At 43.8% G+C, this 12,252-nt stretch overlaps 1 protein-coding gene and 1 non-coding gene across 3 annotated transcripts in view; both read left to right on the top strand.

Annotated features, from left to right (window-relative positions):
• Positions 1-12,252, top strand: part of CCND3 (cyclin D3) — an 89,953-nt gene that overhangs the window by 39,588 nt on the left and 38,113 nt on the right. The window lies entirely within an intron of this gene.
• On the top strand, positions 7,316-7,422 carry LOC121105736. Its single transcript, XR_005838387.1, has one exon. It is a non-coding gene; the product is annotated as a U6 spliceosomal RNA (small nuclear RNA).

Genomic DNA, 12,252 nt, shown 5'->3' with positions numbered 1-12,252 from the left:
TTTTTTTTTTTTTTTTTTTAATTAAAGATGACAAGAGCTCGGCGCAGTGCCTGGCTACCTACCACGATCTTGATCAGCAGGACCTCTTCTTCTGTTAAAGTTCTCAGTGTTGACACTTTTCTGATGGCCTAAATCACTTCTGACGTCTTACCCAAGCTTGAAGCCCTTATTTAAAATGCTGGTGGTGTAGGACCACTTGGGTATCTTACCATCGGTTTAGATGTTCTGTTCAAAGCTACACATTGTTCCTCCTTTTCCCCACTGAGTCATCTCAGTTTCTTGAGCACCTGAGTGATGGGCTTGTATTAAGCCCTACATTTAAGGAGCTCACCACCCAAGAGAAGACTGACCCCAAAACCTCCACTAGAAGTGCCATTGTAGAAACTCAGACAAGGTGCTTCAGGAGACCCTGTAGAGAAGAGATGAGCTCTGTGGGGAGGAAGACGGCCAATTTGGGGAAAGCTTCCCAGACAAGCACTGTTGTCTGTCATTCTCCCGGTACAACTGCCTGTATTGTAACGGGGTTACATAAAATCAGACCGCTCTTCTCACTTCATAACCTCCAAGCAGTGACTCAGGGATCTCGGCTTCTTATGTCTTGTGGTAACACAGTGTCTGGGACCTGAAAGCCCTCTATTAAGTGTCTTCTGCCTCAGAGACATCTTTGACATCAGCCACTCCTGACCTGTTCCTATGGCCGCTCTTCTTGGGAAGGCTTGGGCCCTGGAGCAGAGGGGAGTCACTTCAGTAGTCCCATGTGTTCCATCTCTGCTTGAGGAGACCCCCAAATTTTTCTGCCATCTTGTTGACTATAATAATCCTTTCAGCCAAAAAAAATTGTTTTGGAACTTAGTCAAGTGCTTGGCACATGGTAGGTATACAATAAGTTAGTTAGTTAGTTTATTTATTTTAGAGAGAGAAAGAAAGTTCACGATGAGCTGGGGGAAGGGCAGAAGAAGAGGCGGGGGGGGGGGTAAGCAGACTCCCCACTGAGTGTGGAGCCTAACATGGGGCTCGATCCCAGGATCCCGAGCTCATGACCTGAGCTGAAACCAAGAGTCAGACACAACCAGCTGAGTCACCCAGATTCCCCTACAATAAGTATTTTTTAAATGCCTGAACTTCTCTCAGCTCCAGGAGGCGCTTAGAGGTTATTTGCAAGGCTTAATTAGACTCAGCGGCTGATAGAGGGAGATTTTTTTTTAAAAGATTTTATTTATCTGACACAGAGAGAGAGCACAAGCAGAGGGAGTGGCAGGCAGAGGGAGAGGGAGAAGTGGGCTTCCCGCTGAGCAAGGTACCCAATGCGGGATTCCAACCCAGGACCCGGGGATCATGACCTGAGCCAAAGGCAGTCGCTTAACCGCCTGAGCCACCCAGGCATCGCCAGAGGCAGCTTTTGAATACTACACTATTAGGGATGGGAGGATCTCCTTTTTTTGTTTTGTTTTAAGAGCTTGTTTCCTGGTCACCTCTAAACTGCCTCTGAAGGTAAGTAAAAATCACCTCAGTGCTACAGGCTTTCCAGCTCTCTTGCTTCCTCCTGTAGAACCAGAAAGGAAAAGTGAAAGGGTTGAACAGAGGCCCCGGGGGGCCTGATCCTGGAAGGGGAGCTCTCACTGTGCCCTCTCAGCCCTTGGGGAGCACCCAGCAGGGCTGAGCAGGGGTTCTGATGGATTCCACGCTCTAGACTGTCCATGTCCGGCTGTGGGAACTTGGACGAGTTACTCCATCTTTCCGTGTCAGTTTCCTCATCTGTAACGTAAAGATGATAATACCTCTCTCCCCTGGTTTTTAGATTGATCAAGTTAACATAATAAAAAGCACAGGCCAGTGACACAGTGTAAGTGCTATATAATCGTGGATATTGCCATCATTAGCGACAGAAAGGAAACGATCGCCTGAAACCCTAAAACCGTAGACTGAGGCTGTTCTTGGTGTCCAGGCAGACCCTCCTGCAGCTCCCGGTTTTCAGTTCACACTGCGGCTCTAAGTGCTTTGGTAAAGTAAGTGAAATGTACTTTCATGGCCTTCTCAGTCGGGGCTGCGCCCACCTAATCCCTGCTCCCTTACCTGTCTTGCCCCCAGCCGGCCTCGTCTACCCCAGAACACTCCTACTGCTCCCCACCAGCCAGATCTTTGCTCTGCCACCCGCTCACCACCCCACCTTAGTCTGCCTCTATCTCTGTCCCAGGGTCAGGTTCTGCATGTCAGTGCCAACTGGTTAATCTGAGAAACGGATTTATCTGAAAATGCTAATTGGAGCCAGTGCAAAGGTTGCTGCTTCATACAAAGATGCATTATTGACTGGGGCCCTTCTGGAGAAAATGCCCCGCCCGCGTGTCCTGGTCTGTGGAAGGGAGGGATGCAGCAACATCCAAGCTAGGAAGCTGGGAGAGATTTAGGCCTTCCAGCTCCCCTAACAGAAGACGGATCCTCTTTGAGCATCCACCGTCTTGGCTGGGGAGAGGGCACGCAGATATGCGGTCAGGGACGTGACGGGGGAACATGGCAGAGGCATTTAATCAGTAAATTTCTAGATACGGAACTGGGGTATAGAAAGGGTGAGACTTGTCTCCGCCTGCAAGGGAAGAAGGGAATGCAAGGACACAGTTCATAAGCAGACAGTAAGCTGTGTCCTGCGCCAGAACAGACACAACTCAGTGTAGATACGGTTGGGAGGTCCATTCAAACTGGAGGATTTCGATGGTTCCATGGAGAGGCTGATGGTGGCCTTAGAACTGATACCTGCAGAGGATTATTTTTATTTATTTATTTAAAACATTTTTTGAGGAGCGCCTGGGTGGTTCAGTTGTTAAACGTCTGCCTTCGGCTCAGGTCATGATCCTAGAGTGCTGGGATCACGTCCCTGCATCGGGCTCCCTGCTCAGCGGGGAGCCTGCTTCTTCCTCTCCCACTCCCCCTGCTTGTGTTCCCTCTCTCGCTGTGTCTCTCTCTGTCAAATAAATAAAATCTTTAAAAAATAATAAAAAATAAAAATAAATTTTTTAAATAAACGCTACACCACATGTGGGCTCAGACTCACAACCCCAGGATCAAGAGTGGCACGTTCCACTGAATGAGCCAGCCAGGTGCCCCTACAAGGATTATTATTTTTTAAAGATTTTATTTATTTATTCCAGAGAAAGAGAGAGAGTGAGCAAGCAGGGAGAGGAGCAGAGGGAGAGGGACAAGCAGACTCCGCACTGAGTGCAAAGCCCAATGCAGGACTCAATCTTAGGACCCCAAGATCATGACCAGGATGAAACCAAAAGTCAGATGCTTAATCACCTGAGCCCCCCAGGAGCCCCCCAGAGGATTATTTTAAAGAGCGGCACCTGACTGGCTCTGCTGGAAGATCGTGTGACTCTTCATTTCTGGGTTGTGTGTTTGAGCCCCACGTTCGGTGTAGAGATTGCTTAAAAATAAAATCTTAAAAAAAGTAAAAATAAAAATGAAGTGTATTAGATTTTCTACTAGTAGTAGAAAATCTACAAATAGTAGAAAACAGAAAGAAAAGAAAATCACCCACTCTCTCACGATTGAAGGTGACTTCTGTTACTGGCAGATAATGGGGTTATGGGTAATTTCTGTTTACTATCCATTTCTGTATTTAAGTTTTTTATCACGAGTTTTACAATAAAAAGAATACACATTTATAAAAACAAAATTTAACACACAGAGACAACTCACTGCTAACATTTCAGCAAGCTATCCTCCTAGGCTTTTTGCAATACATAATTTTATCAGTCCATTCATACAATTATAGATACCTGCTTTTTTCAATTTCTCAGCATTTGCCCTGCTCATTATAAATGCTTCACAAATAGAACTGAGTGGCTGTGGGATGTAATTCACATAACCATTTCCCTCCCCTCGGACTGTAAGATTGTTTACACATTTTTGCTGTCATCAATAACCCTTTGTGGGTTTTTTTGAAGATTTATTTGACAGAGAGAGAGAGCATGAGTGGGGGAGGGGGAGGGGCAGAGGGAGAGGGAGAGAGAGAATCCCAAGCAGACTCCGCGTTGAGCTTGGAGCTGGACGTGGGGCTCCATTCCATGACCCCGAGATGATGACCCGAGCTGAAATCAAGAGTCGGACGCCCAACCAGCTGAGCCACCCAAGTGCCCCATAAATGACCCCTTGTATACTCCTATACATCATTTTTTAAATTAATAAACTTATTTTTTAGGTTCAGAGAAACTAAGCAAAAAGTGCAGAGCGTTCTCATATACTCCCTGTCCCCGCACGTGCACAGTCTCCCCCACTGTCAACCCCACTATGGACTTCCTGCACCAAAGGGCGCATTTGTTCTAATCATTGTCCATTGTCATCATTATCACTCAAGGGCCGTGGTTTACACTAGCTTTACCCTTGGTGTTACACATTTTATGGGTTTGGACAAATGTATAATGACACGTATCCGCCACTGTGGTATCACACAGTCATTCCACTGCCCTAAGAATGGTCTCTGTTTCATCTGTTCATCTGTCCTTCCCCGCTAACCCCGGCAACCACGGATCTTTTTACTCTTTCCATAGTTCTGCATTTTCCAGAATGTCGCGTAGTTGAACTTGTATAACGTGTGGCCTTCTCACATTGGCTCCTCTCACTTAGGAGTACGCATTTACGTTTCCTCTGTGTCTGGGTGAAGCAGAGTTTGTTTATCCATTCACCAACTGAAGGACATCTTGGTTTCTTCCAAGCTTTTGCAATTATAAATAAAGCCCTGTGAACACCCACGTGCGGGTTTTTGTGTGGATGGGTTTTTGGTTCATTTGGGTAAATGCCGAGGAGCACAATTACTGGAATTATGGTAAGAATGTATTTCGTTTTGGGGCACCTGGGTGCCTCAGTCGGTTCAGCGGCTGCCTTAGGCTTAGGTCGTGATCTCAGGGTCCTGGGATCGAGCCCTGCGTCAGGTTCCCTGCTGAGCAGGGATTTTCCCTCTCCCTCTGCCTGACACTCTGCCTACTTGTGCTCTCTCTCTCTGTCAAATAAATAAATAAAATCTTTAAATTAAAAAAAAAAAGAATATATTAGTTTTGTAAGAAACTGCCAGACTAGTCTTCAAAGTGTCTCCAGCATTTTGCATTCCCGCCAGAAACAAATGAGAGTTCCTGTTGCTCCACACCATTATCAGCTTTGGCGTTGTCAGTGTTCCGGCTATTGGCCCTTCTAATAAGTGTGTAATGGTGTGAAATCACAGAAAGAGTATATGGTCGTCTCTGCCCCTGGTGTCAGGCACAGAACTCCTAAACCCCTGTAATTTCCTGTGATAAGAGCCCTAGGAGCCTCTTCCGTTCTGATATTTGATCTTTGACCCAGCTTCCTGACGTAGGGGTCTTAAGTCCCTTGGAATTTCCTGGGTGATAGGAGTGTCTTTTGTTCTAATGAGGTGACTCTGGGTGGGCTCCTGGAGGGCTCCTGGCCTACTCACTAGAAAGACCATGATTAAAAGCTTGGAATTTTAGGGGCGCCTGGGTAGCGCAGTCGTTAAAGCGTCTGCCTTCGGCTCAGGGCGTGATCCCGGCGTACCGGGATCGAGTCCCACATCGGGCTCCTCGGCTATGAGCCTGCTTCTTCCTCTCCCACTCCCCCTGCTGTGTTCCCTCTCTCTCGCTGGCTGTCTCTCTGTCACATAAATAAATAAAATCTTTAAAAAAAAAAAAAAAACTTGGAATTTTCAGCCCTGTCCCCCATTCTGGAGAGAGGGGAGAGGGGATGGAAATAGGCTTAATAATTAATGCCTCCATGAGGAAGCGTCCACAAAACCTCAATAGTCTGAGGTTTGGGGAGCTTCCAGGTGGGTAAACACATCCACGTGCCAGGAGGGTGATGCACTCCAACTGCACAGGGACGGAAGCTTGGGACCCTCTCAGATCTTGCCCTATGTATCTCTTCATCTGGCTGATCATCTGGCTTTTATCATATCCTTTAATAAACTGGTAAACATAAGCAACTGTATTCCTGAGATCTGTCAACTAGCAAATTAATCAAATCCAAGGAGGAGGAGGTCATGGGAACCTCTGACCTGTAGACAATTGGACAGAGTTCTGGGTAACCTGGGACTACTTGTGATTGGCACCTGAAGTGGAGGGAAGTCTTGTGGGAGTGAGCCTTTAACCTGTGGGATGTGACACTATCTCTAAGTAGATAGTGTGAGAATGGAGGTAAGTCGCAGGACACCCAGGTGGTGTTGCAGAATTGCTTGGCGTGGGGGAAAAACCCCATGCATCTGGTGTCAGAAGCATTCTGAGTATGGTAGTCATGTGAGAGTAAAGGATAGACGTAGAGGAGGACTATGAGGTTTTTCCTATACCCATGATATCTCATATTTATTTTAATTTTCATTTCCCTGATGACATACGATGTTGAGCATCTCTTCATATGCTTATGTGCCATCTGTATATATTCTTCGGTGAGGTGTCTGTTCAGGATTTTTGCCCATTTTTTAATCAGATTGTTAATTTTCATATTGTTGAGCTTTAAGAATTTATATATTTTGGGGAGTTTTTTTGGTTTTGATTTTGGTTTTTTAAAGATTTTATATTTGACAGAGAGAGAGAGCACAAGCAGGGGCAATGGGACCCTGGGAATCATGACCCAAGCCAAAGGCAGACACTTAACCAACTGAGCCACCCAGGCACCACAAGAGTTTATATATTTTGGACAACAGTCCTTTATCAGATGTATCTTTTGTAAATATTTTATTGTAATTCGTAGCCTGTCTCCTCATTCTCTTGACATTGTCTTTTGCAGAGTGGAAGTTTTTAATTTTAATGAAGTCCAGCTTATTAATTATTTCTTTCATGGATCATGCCATCGGTGTTCTATCTACAAAGTCATGACCTTATCCAAGGTCATTTAGGGCTTTTCCTATGTTATCTTCTAGGAGTTTCATAGTTTAGAGTTTTATGTTTAGATCTGTGATCCATTTTGAGTTAGTTTTTGTGAAGAATGTAGGTCTATATCTAGATTCATTTTTTGCTGGATAGATGTGCAATTGTTACAGTAGCACCATTTATTGAAAACTGTATCTTTCCTCCATCGTTTTGCCTTTGCTCTTTTATTAAAAATCAGTTGGTTAAAGGGGCGCCTGGGTGGCTCAGTCGTTGAGCATCTGCCTTTGGCTCAGGTCATGATCCCAGGTCCTGGGATCGAGCCCTGCGTCGGGCTCCCTGCTCAGCAGGGAGCCTGCTTGTCCCTCTTCCACTCCCCCTGATTGTGTTCCCTCTCTCTTTGTCTTTCTCTCTGTCAAATAAATAAATAAAAATCTTAAAAAATAATTTAAAAAAATCAGGTGGTTATAGTGCTCGCCTCGGCAGCACGTCTAGTCGAATCAGAATGATACGGAGAAGGTCAGCACGGCCCCTGCGCAAGGATGACGCGCAAATTTGTGAAGCGTTCATATTGTAAAGAAAAAATATCAGTTGGTTATATTTATGTGGGTCTTTTTTGGGTTCTGTATTCTGTCCCATTGACATTTTTGTCGATTCTTTCACCAATACTACACTGACTGGAGGTTGGGTATTGTCAGTCTTCTCCGACTTTGTTCTTCTCCTTCAATGTCGAGTTGGCTATTCTGGGTCTTTTTCTCTCCATATCAACTTCAGAATCAGTTTGTTGATATCCACAAAATAAGCTGCTGGACTTTTTATTGGATGGTGTTGAATCTACAGCTCAAGTTGGGAAGAACCGGCATCTTGACAATATCAAGTCTTCCTATCCATGAACATTTAGTTCTTCTTTGATATCTTTCATCAGAGTTTTATCGTTTTTCTGACTTAGATCTGTTTATATGATATTTCATATCAAAAATAAATATTTCATTTTGGAGGGGGCTGCTAATGTAAATGGTAATTTCAAATTTCGCTTGTTCCCCTTGCTAGAATATAGGAAGGTGATTCACTTTGGTATATTAATCTTGTATCCTGCAACCTTGCTACAATTGCTTATTAATTCTAAGACTTTTTGTTGTTGTTGATTCTTTTAAATTTTCCATATAGGCATCATGTCATCCGTGAACACATACAGCTTTGTTTCTTCCTTCCCAATCTATGTATCTTTTTTTCCCTTTTCTTGTCTTACTATATTAGCTAGAACTTCCAGTACAATATTGAAAACAGTGGCAAGAAGGGACATCCTTAACTCGTTCCTCATCTTAGTGGGAAAACTGAGTTTCTCATCGTCAAGTATGATATTAGCTATAGGTTTTAGATAGATGTTCTTTATCCAGTTGAAGAGGTACCCCTCTATTCCTAGTCGCTGTGAGTTTTTATCAAGAATGGGTGTTGGATTCTGGTGAATGTTTTTTCTGCATCCGTTGATATCATCATGTGATTTTTCTTGTTTAGCCTGTTGATATGATGGATTATATTAATTGATTTTGGAATGTTAAACCAGCCTTGCATACCTGGGATAATTCTCACCTGGTCATGGTATATAATTTTTATACATTGTTGGATTCAATTTATTAATATTTTGTGGAGGATTTTTGCATCTATATTCATGAGAGATTTGGTCTGTAGTTTTTTTCTTTTCTTGTAATGTTTTTGTCTGGTTTTGGTATTAGGGTAATTCTGGCCACATAAGAATAGTTGGGATGTATTCCTTCTGCTTCTGTCTTCTTTTTTTTTTTTTTTTAAGATTTTATTTATTTATGTGACAGAGAGACAGCCAGCGAGAGAGGAAACACAGCAGGGGAGTGGGAGAGGAAGAAGGAGGCTCCCAGCGGAGGAGCCCGATGTGGGACTCGATCCCGGAACGCCGGGATCACGCCCTGAGCCAAAGGCAGACACTTAACGACTGCGCTACCCAGGCGCCCCTTCTGCTTCTATCTTCTGAAAGAGATTCTAAAGAATTGGTATAATTTCTTCCTTAAACGTTTGGTAAAATTTGCCAGTGAACCCATCTGGGCCTGGGGCTTTCTGTTTTGGAAAGTTATTAGTTATTGATTCAATTTCTTTAATAGATAGAAACCTATTCAGATTATCTGTTAGTAATTTTTTTTAAAAAGGATAGATTCCTGGAGATAGGATTCCTAGTCAAGGGTTAACCAGAATCTTGGTGGTTCTCAGTCCTGGCTGGACTTTAGAATCACCTGGGGGAGCTTTTTAAAAGTCCCAATGCCAGGGCACCTGGGTGGCTCAGTCAGTTGAGCGTCTTGCCTTCAGTTCAGGTCATGATCCCAGGCTCCAGGGATCGAGCCGGAGTCAGGCTCCCTGCTCAGTGGGGAATCTGCTTCTTCCTCTCTCTCTCAAATAAATAAATAAAATCTTTAAAAAAATTTACTTTTCTAAAGGAGCCTTTGGCTCCTGCATTGGAAGCAGTGTGTTGTGTGGAGGCCAGAGCGAAAAGCAGGGAGGTCCAGATATAATAGTCTGTTACTCACATGGGTGAGAAATACAGGCAGTTTGAATTTGGGATGTCAAGGGGCAGATGTGGAAAAGTGTTTGGGTTCACAATAGATATTCCAAGGCCAAGCCTATTGAAGTTGCTGATGGATGGGATGTGGGTCATGTGAGAAAAAAAGGAGTTGTATAGAACTCCAAGGTTGGCCCTGAGCCAATGATGGTGGAGCTTTGGGGTAGGGGGACGGTGGGGATGTTGAAAGTGGATTTGGGAGTGAAAGAAGAGTTCAGTTTAAACATAGATGAACCAAAATTCATGTGTCCTTTACAATCTAGAATATGTGTCAGCAAAGGCCCAGGGTGTGTGTAGGAAGTGTTTGAGCAACGAAGATCCCATATGCTAAGGTATGTATTGGGGTGGGGGCCAGGGTATGGAAAAATGGGAGATAAAACACACTGCAGTAGGGGCGCCTGGCTGGCTCAGTTGGTGGAGTGTGCAACTCTTGATCTCAGGATTGTGAGTTCGAGCCCCATATTGGGTGTAGGGTTTACTTAAAAATAAAATCTTAAAAAAAAAAAACCCAAAACCACCGTGAACTAAGGAATTTAAAATTTGTATTATAGGAACGGGAGGAGCTTTGGAAATTTTTGAATTATAATTAATATGAACAGAGCTTAGCTTTACAATAACAGTTGTGTGTTTAGTAACATGAAAAATGCCCATGAGATAATTTTCACTAAAAGTTTAGATGTAGTGTTATTATAGCCAAGTTAAAAAAAAAAACACGTATGGATAAAAAAGGAGAGAGGCTGGAAGCAATATTATCAAAATGTTCATAGAGATGGTTTTGGTGGTTGGTAAGACTATGAATAAGATTGGATTCTTTTTGCTTTTCTTTCTGCTTGTCTGTATTTCTCAAATTTTCTTTAACTGAGCGTAACTACTTTTATGATGAGAATAAGCTTAAACCAGCAACTTGAATGTGTGCAAGAGGGCGCCTGGGTGGCTCAGTCAGTTAAGTGTCTGATTCTCCATGTCAGCTCAGGTCTTGATCCCAGGGTCATGAGTTCAAGCCCCACATTGGGCTCCACACTGAACATGGAGCCTACACAATAAAGGAATGAGTGAATGAATGAATGAATGAATGAATGCAAGATAGGAGGAAAGAGTACATTAGATGCAGAGAGTGGAGGCAGGGAAATGGGTTGGGTTTACTGCAGCAATCCTGGGGAAATGGAAGGAGAAGTTGAACTGGGGCAGGGGCCATGGGAGGAGGAGGGAAGCAGATGTATTTCTCGCATTCGAATTGGATATGTAAGGAAACCTTTCTCCAAGTGTGATAGTTAAGAGGAGAGGTTCTGGAGCCAGGCTGCTGGCGTTGGAATGTGAACTTGGCTACGTACTTGGGCAAAGTAGTCTTTGCGCTTCCTAAAAATCTGTAAACAGGAATAATAATTACACCTGCCCCATGAGGTGGTTCTAGGAAGTAACCGAGTGAATACATATTAACTAGTCAGCGCAGTGCTCAGCTCACAGGCACTCAGTGTTCTAGCAATTACTCTTACTACTTACCGGGCCGCAAGGAAATTGGTACCGAAGGTGGTCGCAGAATGTGCAGTGGAGTGAAGGGACGAAGGGAACTGAAACATTATCCCCAACAGATTAATTTTTTATAAGAGTATATTTATATATTTTTAAAAATCCTAGTAGTTAGAGTTTTTTGAAACGAAGTCAGGCTGTCTCAAATGGTGAGCCCCCAACACTGAGGAAGTTCTGAGAAGCGCTACACGGATCACTGGCGGGCTGGTGTAGGGCTGTGATGCCAAACCAGCTGTCATCCGAGGATGTCCCAGGTGTTTTGTGTAACTAAGTTCAGTCCATTAAAAATCCATCCTTGGGACGCCTGGGGGGCTCAGTTGGTTAAGCGTCTGCCTTTGGCTCAGGTCATGATCCCGGGGTCCTGGGATCGAGCCCCCACATTGGGCTCCTTGCTCAGCAGGGAGCCTGCTTCTCCCTCTCCCTCTGCTCTCCCTGCTTGTGCTCTCTCTCTCTCTCTCTCTGACAGATAAATAAATAAAATCTTAAAAAAGAGAAAAAAGTACCATCCTTTAGAGGTGCCTGGCTGGCTCAGTTAGTAGAGCATGGGATCTCTTGATCTCGGGGTTGTAAGTTCAAGCCCCACGTTGGGTGTAGAGTTTTAAAAAAGTTATCATCGTAATAGTAAAGATTAAACAAACAAATAATAGACACTTAATCACAGGCAACAAATTGAGGGTTACTGAGGGGGAGAAGGGTGGAGGATGGGGTAACTGGGTGATGGACATTAAGGAGGGCACGGGATGGAATGAGCACTGGGTGTTATATAAGACTGATGAATCACTGACCTCTACCTCTGAAGTCAATAATATGTTGCATGTTAATTAATTGAATTTAAGTTAAAAAAATTAAGAAAAGAAAAAAATAAAAATAAAAAATAATAATAAAGATTAGATTTTTTAAAAAAGTATTGTCCTTTATTCTGAGCCCTCTCTAAGGGTTTGGTGTTCAGGTATTCTTTGTTTTATGAAATATGGTATATATAGACCAGAGGTTTTTTCCCTAATAACCTCACTTGGCAATAGTCTTAACTTTTTGGTCTCCAAAATTTTGGGGGAAATTTTATTGGTCTTTGAAATGTAAATTTCTGGGAACTAGGGTTGTGGGGAAAATGAATAATTTGGCTAGGCTGCAGTAGGTGCCTTTGACCCCCCTTCTGAGCCTGAGATTCTCTCATTTCAGGGCCACAGGTTGGACCCCCTCATCCCAGTGAGTCATTCTGCAAATGAGAGCTTTTAGGTGGGGCGTTGGGGAAGGGCGTGAATGGTTCTGCACAGCTCTGCCGCTACCACTATTTGT

Source organism: Ursus maritimus, unplaced genomic scaffold, assembly GCF_017311325.1.
Source record: "Ursus maritimus isolate PB19 unplaced genomic scaffold, ASM1731132v1 scaffold_29, whole genome shotgun sequence".
NCBI lineage: Eukaryota > Metazoa > Chordata > Mammalia > Carnivora > Ursidae > Ursus > Ursus maritimus.
Note: the sequence above shows the minus strand (reverse complement) of the source record. Positions and strands in the feature narration are given on the sequence as shown.